Source organism: Choloepus didactylus, chromosome 6 (genome assembly GCF_015220235.1).
Source record: "Choloepus didactylus isolate mChoDid1 chromosome 6, mChoDid1.pri, whole genome shotgun sequence".
NCBI classification, from domain to species: Eukaryota; Metazoa; Chordata; class Mammalia; order Pilosa; family Megalonychidae; genus Choloepus; species Choloepus didactylus.
Window position 1 is genome coordinate 82,048,183 of NC_051312.1, and position 15,458 is coordinate 82,063,640.

The 15,458-nt window shown below is 35.2% G+C and overlaps 3 pseudogenes; all 3 read left to right on the forward strand.

The window, feature by feature from the left end:
• Positions 1-2,552: 2,552 nt before the first annotated feature.
• On the forward strand, positions 2,553-3,494 carry LOC119538452 (annotated as a pseudogene).
• A 9,072-nt stretch (positions 3,495-12,566) lies between these two features.
• Positions 12,567-14,754, forward strand: LOC119537126 (annotated as a pseudogene).
• A 35-nt stretch (positions 14,755-14,789) lies between these two features.
• Positions 14,790-15,008, forward strand: LOC119535693 (annotated as a pseudogene).
• The last annotated feature ends 450 nt before the right edge of the window (positions 15,009-15,458 follow it).

Sequence of the window (15,458 nt, forward strand, 5' to 3'; positions counted from 1 at the left end):
CTAATCACAATGTTGGACATTTACATCACTCCCAGGAAGTTTCTTCCCTTTTCTCTCTTGAAACTGTATGGATGTGACAATGGGAGTAGCTGGTGCTTTATTTCATGAACATGTTCACAATTTCTGTTTATCCCTTTACCAAAGTTAACATTAAAAATTATACATTCGTGTTTTAGCATTGGGATAGAACATGACTAAAGGACATTTTGCTGTTTTTTGTTTTTGTTTTTTAATGTTTCCCTTTCTAACCATGAAAATGAAATAACTAAAAGGAAAATACACTGTCATACTTTCAAATCAACAAATTACCAAAGACATTAGCCCTATATTATTATGAAAGGCAACTATGTCTAGGAAAGTGAAAGCACTTTAATATTTAATACATGGAGTCTTCAGTACAACTGATTCTTTATACAAGGTACAGAATTGCTGAGGTGCCAAACTTGAGAGAGAGAGAGAAAGAGAGAGAGAGAGAAAGAGAGAGAGAGACTGGCTTTCCCTTTCTCTTCCCTAATATTTTTCTGATAGAGTTTTCCATCAGCTAAACTCAGAATGAAGTCAGATGATCCGTGATCCTGGGAAACATAGTCTGTAAAGTCCATCCCTCCTGCAATACATATAAAAGGAAATGCGGAGGTACACATCTGAAGGGAAATATATCTAAGGTTGGCATAACTTCCCTACCAAAACACAAGTAATGATATACCCATACATGGGATTAATCCATACACCCAACTTGATCAAACATGGAAGCCTCAGGGGGGTTCAGGAATAGGAACCTGACTAGTAAATGCCCTGGAACTTCAAGCATTTTTCAAAACCTAGTCTGGTTCGGGATAAGTTACTTAAGAGTATGTGAGGGCATGTGGCAATATTAATGGGCTTATCCCAATTAATTCATAGACTTGTCCCTCCACAGTAGCCTCTTTTCTTGCTACCTCTCTTCACATCTCTTTTAAGAAGCATTTACTCCATGGCACCTTAAAGTGCTTAAGCCCAAGAGATGCAATGAATCAGGTATCACAAGATGCCTGGAGTCAAGAGGCCATCTCTTCTAGGTTTCTAAGCACAGAGCTCAGGTGGCAAAAGACTGAACCCATTCAAGAAACCAAAGGGTACCTGGAGAGACTGATAGAGATTAGTGTACGTGTTTACAACCAAGCAGCATCCTCATGAGAGGCTGTATGCAGGAATTTCCTTGCAGGCCTCTGGTCTCCCAGGATAAGAAGTGTAAAGGGACCTGTTGGAGTTACAGTCAACATTCAGATGAGCCTCAGGATGGGCAGTAAGATGATTATTTGCAAAGGTAGGAAAACCAGGTTGTAGGCAGGAGTATTGTGGTTGAAGTGGAATGGATGGAGACTCTATGTCAGCTACTTAGCAATGAAGGCTCAATCCTTGTGGTTGCCAAAAGATGGTTCTACCTCTTGATTTTACAAAAAGTAAATGTAGAAGGATTCTAAATATTCAAACTAAGATTTACATATTGTTTATAACTTGCTGTGTAAGCCAGACCCAGGATTAAATTGTGGCATGCAATGGTCCAAACCTTATTTTTTTTAATATACCTAGTCTTATCCTTACTATAAGGATGACTCATATTGTCTAAGCTTGTCATATATTGAAATTTGAACCCAAAATGATTCATTAATTTCAAATTTAGTTTTGTTGGGATGTCTTTCCAGATTATCTCTTCACACATTCAAAGGTACATTTCAGATAACCTGATATTTGTGAGCCATGAGTTGCATATAAATGTTTGTGTGAAAAGTAGCACTCAGAATTGATGTATTGTTTGACTTTGAGAAACATATTATGCCTCTTCTGGAGGATTCTGATTGACCATTATAAAATAGCACAAATCTCTAGTAACCTGAAAACCCATGTTTTCAAGATATAGTGACTATTTGATTATACTTTGTAAAAAAAATGGTGATTTCCTGCCATTCAGTTTAGCTGACTTCAGGAAGATAACAGCTGTTCCCTATATTAACTCTGTCACATTCCAATATAGCACCAGTTTTGTTCCCGTCTTTCTTCATTCTGCTCTTTTAGTTTATTGATTCAATTGGTCATTAGTATTTCCCAAGTCTTGACATCATTTCTATGAGCTCTATCAATGGGAAGGGTTAGAGAAGTTAAATGTACACATGGCTACTCTTATCCATGCTTTTAGTTTTTTTGTTTGCTCAGATGGTTGAAAATTATATCTCCTTATTCAGAAATGCATCAACTACTCCCTCTATAGTATTTCTAAAATGCATCTAAATGCATTTATTCAGCTGAAGAGCAACACTTTTTGTAAAAAAAAGAAAGGACTTTACTTAATATGTAAAAATTTGTTGCAATTTCAAGATAATTATTTATTAACTTTGTTAATCTGAAAAGTGCAGTCCCATATATTTGATGTGCTGAAACAGGGTACTAGAGAGAAAATCATTCAATAGCTGCAGTTGTGTTATTGGGAAGTGATGACCCTTTTGGATTCACATATTTACAGTTTAATGATTTTTTAATTTGGACAGAATTATGGAATATCTGTTGTTTTCATGATGCTATCTTCCAACTGGACCAGACTTCAACCTGCCTCCTTCCTGTTGCCTGGCATACCAGGGTTGGAGACTTCCCACATCTGGATATCCATCCCTTTCTGCCTTGTCTACCTGCTGTCACTGATGGGAAATGTTTCCCTTTTATTAATAATCAAGACAGATCCCAAACTTCATGAACCTATGTACCTCTTTTTATGTATGCTCTCTGTGGCTGATTTGATGCTCACTTCTTCTACACTTCCCAAGATACTCAGCCTCTTCTGGTTCAATGGCAGAGAGATCTACTTTGAAGCCTGCCTCGCTCAAATGTACCTCATTCATTCTCTGTCTACTATGGAATCTGGATTTATCTTGGCCATGGCTTTTGACCGCTATGTGGCCATCTGCCATCCACTGATGCATTCCATTTCCTGACACCCGCAGTAGTTTTAGGATTTGGTTTGGCCATTGTTTTCAGAGGAGCCATATTCCTCAGTCCACACCCCTTCTTACTGAGGTGGCTTTCCTACTGCAGAACTAATGTCATCTCCCATACCTACTGTGAATTCATGGCCCTGATAAAGCTGGCTTGTGCTGAGACCAAGATTCGTAGAGCCTACAGCCTAATTGTGGCCTTCCTGACGGGGCTTGGTCTTCATACTGATTATCTGTTCATATGTCCTTATACTTCTCACTGTCTTCAATCTCCCATCCAAGGCTGCCCACCTTAAGACCTTAAGCACCTGTGTCTCTCATGTATGGATCATCTCAGTGTTTTACACACCAGCCTTTTTCTCTTTTCTCACCCATAGGTTTGGCCATCACATTGCTCCACATACCCACATTTTTGTAGCCAATATATATCTCCTTATTCCACCCATAATGAATCCGATTATTTATGGTATTAAAACCAAAAGGATCAGAGAGGGATTCTTTAAATTCTTAACAACCAAACGTGTTTAAGTTTGGCAGGATTTGTGGTTCCCCAGGTCATCAACAAAGGTAAGGATTTTATTAAACCAGGAGAAATTTTAAATGAGTCAGCATTACCTTAGAGTAGTAATGATTCAGATAGTCCAGGAAAGCATGGCGTATTGACCCCTGTGAGCAGCAGCATGCAAAGATGATACCTAGGACTTAGAAAAACAGATTACAGAAAAATTAAGGCATTAGTATTCATCTTTCTCAACCTAGTATATTTAGTATTGACTTTAGAACTTATCAGTCCATAAATTTATATCAATAGTGTAGTCATAATCATCCTTTGTTTACTGTGTAGATTATGACCCCCAAATTCATGCTTTCCTGAGTGGATATAATACTTCATATATAAATTTCTCACCAAAGACTTGATCTTCAAAGGTGCAATATTTGTTCTCAAGTAGATATCAGTTAATGGTTACTGACATGAGAGCGAGAAATACTGGGAAATTAAAATATATTTATGCATTTTCCTAAATAAAAATAATGCATGTGAGTTGTAAAATCATATAATGTACAAATATAACTACAGATTTTAAGTTAAATTTGAATATTCTCCTACTTACTACCTGGCAATCTTCAAAAGTTAGCATCATCAATAGATACTCACCATCTGGTTTTTACAATATAATTGAATTTCTATAATTTCTTTTATAACTTTTCACACATTGTTTTATGCAGATGAGATTATACTGCATTTTCAGATCAGCAGTTTTTTTAATATGATAAATCTTGAGTTTTCATATTGGCTTATGCAGATCATCTCATTTCTTAGAATGACTATAATCTACTAAAAATAATATATTGTGTTTTATTTAAAAAATAATCTATTGATATAAATATAAATAGTTTCCAATTTCTGATGCCAACAATGCTACAGGAAACATTCTATTACATGTGTCTGGCCTCTATGTTTCTGGAATTCAGATTAAATTCTTAGAAAAGGAGTTGCTGAGGCAAGAGGTAGGTATATTTAAATATTGATATATTTTGAAAATCTGCTTCCAAATTATTATAGCATTATATTCCCTTGAAAGGCAAATGGATGGATTTCCTGCATATACTTTTGCCAACAATGTAGATTATAATACTTATTAATTTTTGCCAATCTGATGTGTTAAAATTATAGCAGTCATTTTTAATTTCTTACATTTTGTTGTTTTCTTCTGATGTAATTTCATTTTATTCATTTTCTGTGATCTGTATATAATAAGGAAGTGATCCTATGGTCTACTGAAAGTCATATTTTTCATTTTATTATATAATTTAACCTGCATGTATTATATATTTTTAAAGTTGTAAAGTTTTGGTTTTGTGTAATCATTTTTTGTCTTTGAGAACCTTAAGCTCCAATTATAGTATGGGCTAACATCCCTGTGAAACATTTTCGAATGCGGGGTAAACATATCAAAGATAACCCCAAAAGAATAATAGGAAAAGAATAAACAATAAAACAATAAATTACATATCAATATGTAAGTGAAAATGGGAACTCAGACAGTTGTTTTAAAAACCTGGTTAATTTAAAATTAGTTTTCCTAGGCCTAAGAAAATAGGATCTCTCTCAGAGGGAAAAATCTTTTATGAGATCATCATTTCATGCAGGTAGTAGGTTGGCTTCCCTAATCCTTTATTTCAGGGTTTAGCAAGGAAATATGCATTTTTACTGAGTAAATGATGGGGAAAATAACTTTTTCCTTAGAAGTTGTAATCACAAACCCAACTTACTGTTAATTCCAGCGTAAGTTTACATGTGGATGATTGAAGAAACATCAGGTTGTAAATTTAACTGAAATGTATTCTGAATTTGAAATGTTCCCACTTGTAATTAAAGCAATTGCAAAGCTTCTTTGGAGGAATCCATCTTATGTTTGTGGTATAACTAGAAAATGGAATAACATTGTAGAAATAATTTAGATAAATCAGTTTTTCTACTGAGAGTTAGTTATAGCTTCTTCTTACTAGCTTTATATATTCTCTATCTAATCTGTTCTTATTATATTTGAAACTGGATTATTTTACTCTGCAGCTTTTATTTTCACCCTATTACAAATGACATTGATGAGCTAAAATTCTTAATTTTAACATAGTTCAGTTTATCTTGTTTTTCCTTTTTAATCCTTTATTTATTTATTTATTAGTCCTATTTAAGAAAGCATAGCCTGCTTAAAGATCATGAACATATATTCCCATATTTTTCTTATGAAGCATATAAATATATATATATTTAAATAATTATTTATTTATATATATATTTATTTATATATATATTTATTTATATATATATTTATTTATATATATAAATAAATATATATATAAATATATATATAAAATATATATTTAAATTTACAGTCAATATGAAATTGTTTGGGGGAGAGGGTGTGATACAAGATTGGTGCACATCATATGGCAGTTTACCACATTGCTATCTAATAACACATTAGCCTTTGTTGGAAACTCCATCCTATTCATGCATTTTTATAAATCATGTGTAGGTTCCTTTTGACTTTATTGTTTCATTGGTTTATTTTTCTATCCCTGTACTGATACCATAATGTCTTAATTATAATTGCTTTTTAATGGTGCTGTTATATTGTATTGTATGTCCTCTAGGAACCTTGGGGTGAAGCCTTTAATCTTTTGCCAATCTATGTAATAGTTACCCTAGATTTATATATTTAGATTTTTAAATGTACTTTCTTGGATTAAGTATACCTGTCTTCTTCTGATTCTAAGATTTGTTTTTATCTTTAATCATGAATAGCTATTGAATTTTATTCAAAAAATTTTCTGCATATATTAAGGTGGTTATATGGTTTTCTCCTTTCTATTATATTCACTATTAATGTTAAAATGTATTCAGATTCAACAATGTTTTGCTGAGGTTTGCTATCTATGAAAATTTGGTTCTGTACGCAATTCTAGGTTGATATTATATGCTATTACCTTGCAATGATAATATTTTATTGTTTTTGGGATCATATTGTTAATGTTGAGAAGACTGCTTTCAGTAATAATTTATATTCTTATTTTGTTAAGCTATTTTTTCACTCTCTCTAATTTAATATCTTCCCCGTGATTTCTGGGACTCCATTGGTGTTTGTTGCAAGTTCTTATTCAGGTATGTTTTTTTTATTTTTATAATGTTTTTTATTTTATCCTATATTTACCATCTTATTTTTCTATTGTGTAATGTCAAAATTATTTTTCAGCCTATAATTCTCATTTTCTCTGATTAAATGATAAAAAGTTGTTTAGCCTTTCTATTAGATTTTAATTGTCTTTAACATTTGTAATTTCTAAAAATTCTACATGTAGATGTAATTTAAATTAAACTGAATTTTAACTGTTTAAAATTAATTGAAAATTATATTTCTTATATGTAATTATGACAATGAAAAGAAATCAAAATATCAGAGAAGCCCTTACATACTGAATATGTATAAACTTCCAATTAAATTATAAATAATGAGAAATGTATTAATGTTTCCTTAAATGTAACTTGTTTTACATCAGATTTTATGTTTCAAATACTTACATACAATTTCCAAACATAGTTCACATGGCAGTTTATTCAAATATTTGAATATGTACGGTCCATAACCTAGAAAATTTATTACTATAATAAAAATATAAAAATATTTTAAACCACATTTTATAAGAATTTATAAATATAAATTCATAATTGCATTTGAAGTTAATATAAGCTCTTCTTTTGTGTTCAATGAAAAACACATTTTGAAAAAAATATGCAAAAATTAAGGACATTTTTTTCCTGGGTCTGTACTGGCTAAGAGCCTTCTTCTGATCTTCCTGCTCCTTTATCATTCTGGACAGTTGCATCTAGGCTGCATGTCATGGTTTTAGGGCACCTGAAATAGAAAATGCTTTAGATTTTTAACAGTACCTATCGTAGTTGAAATAAACATTCATATGATAGAACAACTCTTAGCTGTGATCAGCTCGTCTTGATGGATCTTGAGTACCATTTTCTAGCATAACAGCATTCTCTACTCTCAGATATGTATTTATTGAATAATAAAGCATATGGCCATCTAACCAGGAAGCATGCCATTAGATACAATTCTTCTTGACCTGAAAACAGTAGACCCAACTTCAGCCCCTCAGGCTCTGGCCATTTAACTTGAGGGATGAAGCCATCAATATTATCTGATAACTTCATGTCCCATTTGAAGCATATGCGATTTTGCAGATGTTAGTTCTTTTTAGAGTATAAGTGGATTTATCAAATATTGTCCTCAGCTTTGATGTTTCATTCAAAATTATGTAACAACGTAAAATAAACTCTCTATACCCTATTATATATCTAAAGTGTCATTCAAATCACCTCCATCCTCTCTTCAAAATCAAAATTTGGTTTCCCATTTATTTAAAAGTTAATCAAAATCCTAAACTGATTTTTAAAGACTCCTGGATACATTTCTGATATGAAATCTTTTCACTATCATTATTTAAAAGGCAATATCCAGCCCAGTCTTTCTTTCTGTCCCTTGAAACTATTAAAACCATTTCCATCTCAAATCATTTTCATTTGTTCTTTCTTAGTCTTTGGGGTCTTTTTCTGTATATTTTCACATGGATGAGCTTTCTCATCATTTAGGTCTCAGTCAAAGGTCACCTCCTCGTGAGGGCTTTCTTTGATCATCCATAAGGTGATTACTCCGGTCATTCCCTAAAATGTTGATCTTTTAAATTTTCTCTATAGCATATAATTAAAAGTGTTAATTTTCTGAATCCCTTCAGAAGAGAATAAGCTTCTTGAGAGGGGAGGTGTTGTTTGCCTTTTTTAGTGTTGTTTTCCAAAGCATATAGAATAGACCTTGGCAAATAATTTAATAAATATTTATTGAATATAAAATTGTTACATTCTCCTCCATGCTTGCCTGTGTATATTTGTATTGTGTGTAAAATACATATCACCGTCCTTCCTTTGGATGTATGAATATATATGAATGTGTATATATGTCTATATAGATATACACACACATACATGATTGTATATATATAAACTATATATATATATTCTTATAGATAGAAATACATATGTACATATGAATGTGTGCATGTGTGTGTATATCCATAGAGTGTACCAACTTAGTTTTTTGGGGATGTTTATGTCTGTATCTATATATCTATATCTATATCTATGTATCTATGCCTCTATATCTATATCTGTATCTATATCTATATATCTGTTTTGTATATTGATTCATTGAGATGTACATGCATGTTTGTTTGGTATAACAATGTGATTTTTTCCGTGCATGGTAAATTTCACAGTAGAGAATGGGTACATTTTTCAACTTTATTGCTATATTGTCTTCCTTAGCTAGGTTTCCTACTTTACTGCACCCTCAGTTTTAACTGAATTAATGTCACCAGAGGCATGAAACTTGGGGAAATAAACTGATAATTTAAATCTCCTTCAGTGTCTCTCAAGCTTAATTTCTTTACCACCTGTTCTGGTTTGCTAATGCTGCCCATTATGCAAAATGCTAGAAATGGATAGGCTTTTATAAAGGGGGTTCATTTGGTTACAAAGTTACAGTCTTAAGGCCATAAAGTTTTCAAGATAAGGTGTCAACAGCAGAGTACCTTCACTGAAGGATGGCTGATGGCATCCGGAACACCTCTGTTGCCTGGGAAGGCACGTGGCTGGTGTCCTCTTCCTTTGCTTCCAGGTTGTGTTTCAAAATGGCTTTCTCCAAAATGTGTCTGTAAGCTGCAGCTCCTCTCTTAGCTCCTGTGCATTCTTCAAAGTGTCCTTCTTGGCTGTAGCAAGCTCTCTTCTGTCTGAGCTTATAGAGTGCTCTAGTAAACTAATCAAGGCCCGTGTTGAATGGGTGGTCCCACACCACCATGGAAATTATCTAATCAGAGTTATCACCTACAATTAGGTGGGTTGCATCTCTATGGAAACAATCAAAGAATTACAATCTAATCAACACTGATATGTCTTCCCACACAAGATTGCATAAAAGATAATGGCATTTTGGGGGACATAATACATTCAAACTGCCACACCACCTGAGAGCATGACATATAGAAAATTCTTACTCCCTCAGATATCACCCTTAATTCCCAGAAGGTGAAGGAATAACTCGAGAAGAGATTGGACCTCTGGAACTGCCCTAAGTGGGACTATAAAAACTGCCATGAGCTGTCATATGGAGAATGATTCAAATCTGGATTTCCTGACTTTGATTCAGCACAACATAATCTGGAAGAAAGAGCAAGTGTCTTCATATGTATATACCCAAGCCTAAGAGTGAGGAAGACGATGAGGGAACCGCAGCAGTCTGAGATGAGGAGGAGTTTCCTGAAAATGATGGAAAATATTCAGAATTATTGTGAATTTGTGGTACTCAGCTGTGCTGGAAATAGACTGAAAGCAGGTGACAGAAGCAGAAAATCTGGTTGTTCTGAAGATAAGTCAAGGACTTCCATGGTCAGCCTCAGAGTTAAAGGGAAAAACAGCATATTCTGACCACAGGAAGCAAACCACTTGTGAAGCCTGATCAGGCAGTTCCTGAATATTTTCTCACCCATTGTTTAAACTTTTTAGTCTGTGTTCTGGTTTATTAATGATGCCATTTTGCAAAACATCAGAAATGGATTGGCTTTTATAATGGGTTTTTATTTGGTTACAGTGTTACAGTCTGAAGGCCATGAAAATGTCCAAAGAGAGGCATCAAAAGTAGGGTACCTTCCCTGAAGAACACCGAAGGCATCTGGAAAACCTCTGTTAGCTGGGAAGGCCTGTGGCTGGCACCTGCTTGCTCCTAGATTGCATTTCAAAGTGGCATTCTCCAAAATGTTTGCATCAACTTCCAACATCTTCAAAATGTCTGTCTCAGCTGTAGCAGCAGGTTCCTTCTGTCTCAGCTCTTATGTAGGGCTCTAGTGAACTAATCAAGGCCCACACTGAATGGTCATGGCCACAACTCCATGGAAATTATCTAATCATTGTTATCACCTACAGTTGGGTGGGTCACATCTCCATGGAAACAATCTGATCCAAAGGTTCCAACCTAATCAACACTAATAGGTCTATCCCCACAAGATTGCATCAAAGAACATGGCTTTTTCTGGGCAACATAATATACACAAACCGGCACAGTCTGCTAGTCAGTTGTTACCATCTTTTGACAAGGAAGGATGTGCTGGTATATGTGCTCATTAGAAGAATGATTGATTAGGAAATCACCTTAATGACTACTAACTTCACAATGAACATTTTGGCTTCAGCTGAGGTGTTGGAATAGAAAGAGATTAGGTTTATTTTTATAGATTTCCTATAAAACATGTTAATCCATAAAACCCCATTTATATAAAAAAGTGTAACAGCTTTTGTCTCTGAGTGCCTCTGTGAGAATTAGTCATGATAATATCTGTGAAAACTTTTGACATGAGTTTTATCTTCATTCCAGCTGCATTTTGTTGTGGAACAAAGATGGAGATTTAGAGTGAACCAGGGTTTGTCTTCTCCTTCTGCAACATGCTGGTCGTATAGCCTTGGATTAATATGTAGCCTATGTAAAGTGTAAGTTCTTTTATAATTTACAAGTAATAATTGTGACCTTGTAAGAATTTACATAGATCAGCAATTGATACTTGCTGATGCCTTTTAGCATTTTGCCTAGTACATATTCTACATAAAAAGTTGCTACTGTTATTTTTTTGAAATGATGATTGATCTGGAATTCACCAATATTTCCTTCCCAAAGTGTAATCTATATTCATAGTTCTGGCAAGAAGCTCATGTGCCTTAGCTGGCATCTCAACTTCAATTAAATAAAAAGAAAAATTGAATGACTGCTCCTTTTGTATATACCTGTATATATATACTGGCATACATACGTATATGTATAATCTCTCTGTTTATATGTATGTGTGTGTGTGTGTGTATGTGTGTGTCCAAATTTCCAAAAACCTTTTTTTTCCGGAGGTATCAGAAAAACCAAGAAGCATGTATCTTTTGGTGTATGTTTCAAAGGCTTTGTTTCTGTGCTGAGACTATTATACAATTAAATGATTAAGTACTGTATATGTGTTCTTTGGTTGTTTTTTGTTTTGTTTTGTTTCTTAACACCCCAAAATGTATCATGGAGGCAAAATTCAAAGGTACTGTAATTTAAGGGGCATAGAAATCTGAAAAGCTTATTATCCCTTCACATATTGCTTTAAAGTACATCTACTGAGATTTTGCTTCATGTAACAAGTCTCCAAAATCACAAAAAATTTGGAGAGGTAACTTTCAGAGGAAGTAATGTTGTAGAATTTCCCCAGTTGCTTTGTTAGGATGTGATTAAACTCTCCTACTTATTGGGCACTCTGTCTTGGCTATCAAGTATACGATGAGAACAACTGGTATCCCATAGAATACTCTAGAGTTTGTGAGCCTAAGGCAGGATTGTTAGCAGAGCTGTTATTTTCCTCTCCCACCAGTACTTAATTATATAAATAGCTGGGACTAAGGTATACAATAGTTTTAATTTCCAAAAAGCCCACAAAGGAGGACTTAAAAGATGAGTAAACTCTGGTTGTGTTTTTACACTTAGTAATTCCATTGCAGATTTATCAGAGTGTGTGCACATTTGACTTTATTCTGAAATATTCCAAAGGTAAATGAGAGAAAGAGAATAACATGGTCTGCGTGTAGTAAGCATCACCATGCTTGACTTTAACTTCACTGCATTGGCCAGTCTCAACACCTTCTTTCTGACGTTCATTCCTGGTCTAGAAGACTTGCACACTTGGATATCCATCCCTTTCTTCTCAATGTATGTTGTTGCCCTCATTGCTAACTCAGTCATCCTATTCATCATCAAAACAGAGACTGTTCTCCATGAACCCATGTTCTACTTTCTTTCCATGTTAGCCATCACAGACCTCATCTTGTCAACATCTACCCTTCCTAAGATGTGGGTATCTTCTGGTTCAATTTTCATGAGGTCAACTTCCATGCCTGCCTCACTCAGATGTTTTTCATTCATGCTTTCTCTGGGGTGGAGTCAGGGCTTCTTGTGAGCTATGGGCCAGGATTGGTATGTGGCAATCTGCAATCCTTTGCAACACTCATCCATCCTTACAAATGCTGTAGTGGGCCAAGTTGGCTTAGTGACACTTCTTCAGGGTCAGTAGTGATGACACCACATCCCTTCCTGGTAAGGAAATGGCTATACTGTCAGACCAGTGTTGTACCCCACACATACCGTGAGCATATGGCTGTGGTGAAATTGGCTTGTGCTGATATTTCCATTAATAGTCTTTATAGTTTGGCAGTCATTATCTTGATTGTTGGGACTGATGTGACATGTATCTTTCTGTCCTATGTACTGATACTCCGTACCGTGTTCAGTCTCCCTTCTAAAGATGCCAGGTTGAAGACCCCCAGGACTTGTGGATCCCATGTTTGTGTCATCCTCACCTTCTATATCCCTGCTCTTTTCTCTTTCCTCACTCACCATTTTAGTAGGCATGTTCCATGCCACACACACATTCTGCTTGCAGACATGTACTTGCTGGTACCACCCCTATGCTGAACCTTATCATCTATGGAGTAAGGACGAAACATATCTGAGAATGTGTTATACAATTATTCATGACTAAAATTGGCTAAAAATTTTGGCTCTGTCTTTCTTATTCTTACCCTACTATGATGCTACAATAGAAATTTCTTGGATTATGGGATCAGCCAGACCTGGAATTAGTATCTCAATTCTTCCACTTACTACCAGTGTAAATGAAAGTTAGATACAATTTATTTAACCTATATGAGCATCTGTATAATTGATATATAACACAAGTCATAAATTAATGATTACAAGCCCTTTAAAACTATTTCTAACACATTTAAGCATTTAAGATTAGATTATTTCAAGTTTCAGTTCTTCCCTTTGCATGTAGTTGTTTAATGTCTTTACAAAACATTTATTATTTTATCTTATAAAACTAACACAATAAAAACACCTGTCTGACAGTGGTTGTTTTATACAGGAATTTGGAAATAGCTAATCTTGACATTACTAGGAGGAATTCTATGATGGATTTGTACCATCACCATAACCACAGGGTAAGTGGTGATGAGAAGTAGCCAGAGGTGAAAAATGTGTGATAAGGAGGATGCAGTTTGGGGAATCCCTAGAGAAAGAATATGGGCTCTAAACTGAGTTATTTACAATGTTGGTACAAACATTGGGTATCTTTCCAACTTATTCAAAATTATCTGGAATTATTCTTCCAGGATTGAGTAAGTAAATGTGGTAGATGATGACAGTAATTCATGGATTTATATATTAATTCAATACCTGTTTAGTGAGCAGCTATTTGCCATGAATTTATATGAGCATAAGAAATAATACCAGTGAACAAAGCAATGAAACTTACTTCCCATGTTGAAGTTTAACCAAGAAAGGAAAGATGGTAAATAAAAGTAGCCTATACTTTTTTATGGTATAGTCTTTCTTAATAATATTTAATATAAAAATTTCATTGTAATAAATATCTTAAATATCTTAGCTGCATCACACGTATATATTTTTTCAACATAATGTTAAATATTTAGTTCTTTTATGTGCCAGGCAGGTACCTGGGCTAGATGCTGATGTGGACAGAACTGAAGAAGACAGAGCCCCTGCCCTCATGGGGCCTGCAGTCCTACTGAATGTTATCTAGGTACATGAAATTAAGAAAACTGGGATTGAGATATGTGTGACTATAAGCAGTAAGCGTCACTCGGTTTTGGCAGTACTCTCAAAAGCATCTTGGTGAGGGCTGGCCGAGGGCGCGGTGAGGTGCGGCCCACCGGCCGCCAGACCTTGCTGAGCCGAGCCTGCGGCAGGCTTTGCCTCAGCGCTGCGGGGCACACCCGCTCTGCCCTTGGCGGTACCCGGTAGGCGGCTGCAGGCGTCCGGGCTACGGCCTTCTGAGGATCAGAACAGCAGCGCCGAGGAGCCGCCCTGTGCCTTGGACCCAGCGCTGCTGGAGATCCTGGTGTGCCTGCTCTCCACGAAGCTGCTCAGATCTGAAGCATGGACACATGAACTGATTAATGAGAGTTAGGAAAAGCATATCCAATCATTGATGGCATTCCTGATATATACCACAGGAAGCTAGGATGACACATCAAAATAAGAAGCAGGAAGAAATGGATGCAACATTAGATCATAATTTAAAGAAAACAAAACAGTTAAATTCTGTTAATGCTATATACCTTTAAAAGTCAGGGTGGTGCTTAATAAGTGGGGAAGAAGAATGTTTCTGTCTCTTCCTCCGTTGACTGTCCTTATTCCACTGGTCTCTCTAGCAGGACTGTTTTATTATTCAGCCTCTGTTGAAGAAAACTTCCCACCGGCTGCACAAGCACAACCAGCCTGTTGCTTTTACTGTCTGTCTTGCCAGTTACCGTACCAGTTTGTGTGTTCTTCCACCTTTTGGACTTGGATGGGTATTAAACTCTCCAGACATAATTAACGCAACCAGATCCAGATGATGTATATCTAATAATGATATGTCTTGGGCCTCTGTCTCTTAAAGCTCAACTAGGTGGAAAATACTGGAGGCCACTGAGTTTGCAGGAAGATGCTTTGCCTTGCATCTATCATGGCTTAGGACTCTTGTTTACTTAAGCTGCAGAAACTTCTGTTAATACACTCTTGTTCTGCCCTTGTTTATTTTTTGTTTTGGTGTTTTGATTTTTGGTTTTTAAAATGGCTCTTTATTTGGATATTCAGAGAAATATCTGAATGTCTGAATATCTGAATATTCCGAATATCTGCTTTCCTTAAATTCTGGATTTCATAGGGTTATTTTTTGGATGTTTTGTTCTATTTTGTTTTGCCTTTTTATATTGTTATTCCCTAATGTTATTGTCTTTTTCTTAATACTGTTTTATTGAGAACCATTCACATACCCTACAATCAT